The sequence below is a fragment of the Pteropus medius genome, unplaced genomic scaffold (genome assembly GCF_902729225.1).
Source record: "Pteropus medius unplaced genomic scaffold, Ma_sr-lr_union100, whole genome shotgun sequence".
Classification (NCBI taxonomy): Eukaryota; Metazoa; Chordata; class Mammalia; order Chiroptera; family Pteropodidae; genus Pteropus; species Pteropus medius.
Genome location: NW_024342467.1, coordinates 9,534,291 through 9,536,374, shown reverse-complemented (window position 1 = coordinate 9,536,374; position 2,084 = coordinate 9,534,291). Strand labels below are relative to the sequence as shown.

Genomic DNA, 2,084 nt, shown 5'->3' with positions numbered 1-2,084 from the left:
CAGAGCAGAGGCCATCTGTGGTAAGTTGTGGCAGTAATAGATTCTAATTGTTCACACTTGCCTGTGTCCAGATCTTAGTTAATCCTCTCACACTGTGGACTTGGCCACATGACTTGTTTCAGCCAACTGAGACAATAGCAAAAGGGAGCCAGCAGAACCTTGGAAAGTTCTCATACTTTGTTTGGAGCTTGCCTGTTTTGGCTGCTCTTGGAACCACCATGTGAACAAGCACAGGCTAGCTTCTTGGATAATGAAAGACACATGATCCAATCACCTCAATTGCCTCAGCCAATAGCCAGGAACCTCTAGAGGCAAAGCCAACTAGATGACCAACAGCTGACCACAGATATATGCATGAAACTAGTCAGAAACCACCCACTTGAGCCCATCCCAATTGCCATCCAACAAATGGAAAACTAACAGTTTTTTAAACCACTGAATTTGTAGTGCATAAGAAAGTAGCAAAGAATAATATTCTAGTTCACATTCAGCAAATTCAGGCCTCCCCCTGGTTTTGCACAGACTATAAACTAAGAATGGTTTTTACATTTGTAAATAGTTGGGGGAAAAAATCAAAAGAAGAATAATATTTTATGACACGTAAAAGTTATATGAAATTCAAATTTCAGTGTCCATAAATAAATCTTATTGGACCACAACCATACGCATTTGTTTATATGTTATCTCTAGCTGCTTTTGCACTTCAGTGATGAATCTGAATAGTTAGGACAGAGACTATATTGCCTAAATTATTTACTATCCGTCCCTTTACAGAAAAATTTTGATGACTCCTGTTCTAGCTATAGTTCACAGTTGTTTACTTGTGGTCAAAAATAGCACCGCTGAAATTTGGCATTAAGAAGGAAAGTGGGTGTTCTATGTCTTGGCAACCCAGACACAAGCTTCAGGCTGCCATCCACACCCATGTGAGTGAGGCCACCATATTTGCAGTTCAGTGAGATCCTATCAGAAGAGTAAGAGTGCACCACACATGACCAAGACCCTTCAGCTGTAAATGAAAAAGCAGAAAGAGAAAAGGAAACAAGGCACAAATGGCCTAAGAGCCCATGAGAGGAATCGGTTTGCTGTCACCAGCTCTTTCCCTCTCCTTACAACATTGTGGCTGAAGCAACTCAAGTATCAGCACAATTCCAACTTCAGCGATTCGACACAGTTATCTACTGCAAGAGGAAATCTAAGTTTACATCAAAACGAGCAAGCAATTAAGATGTCTAATCTCACTATAAATATTCTGCAAGTACAGGCATAGTGAAAGAGAAGATGGGGATAGGAAACAAATGACAAATGTGACTTTCATGGTCTCATCTCATTATTTTCATGGTAGTGTCTCTGCTTACTCATTTTCCCTCATTTTCTCTTTTTTCCTGACTCTTCTTTTTGATTGCCCCAATAAAACACAACCAATTATTAAAATTCATTAAATTTGAGTTTGACCAGCAATGAAGAAGAAAGAAACCAGAATATTTACCAAGGGGTGCTCTATGTCCTTTCATACTTCCACTGGTCTCTGACAATCCACTCTTTTAGGTATGTACGTGAGAGCCAGCAAGAAAGGATAGGTAGCCATAAAATGAGAGAACGAAAGAGAAGATGAGTCTACGGCCATGCTACCCTGAACAAGCCCGATCCCGTCTGATCTTGGAAGCTAAGCAGGGTGGGGCCTGGTTAGTACTTAGATGGGAGACCACCTAGGAAGACTAGGTGCTGTAGGCATAAAAAAATAAAAAAAAATAAGGGATTGTAAGCTGATAAGGTCCTTGCAATCTGTGAGGTCAACCAAGGGTTGCTTCGCCTAAAAAATTTTAAAAATAAAAATAAATAAATAAATAAATAAAAAGAAAGAGGAGATGAGACAGAAAAGACCAAAAAAAAAAAAAAAAAAAAAAGACTTATTCCAACCTCTTTACACATGATCAGAAATCATCGGAAGGAATTTCAGCATTCTGGAGGGCAGGAATGTCATTCTCTATATTCCCCATTTGGGGACCTGCCTCCTCCCTATAAGTACAGCAAATCAGGACCAAAGTCACCAGGAACTTCTAGGTGCATTGGCCACTTCAGTA

The 2,084-nt window shown here is 39.8% G+C and overlaps 1 pseudogene; it reads left to right on the top strand.

The window, feature by feature from the left end:
* The first annotated feature begins 1,615 nt into the window (after positions 1-1,615).
* On the top strand, positions 1,616-1,734 carry LOC120602645 (uncharacterized; annotated as a pseudogene).
* Positions 1,735-2,084: the final 350 nt, after the last annotated feature.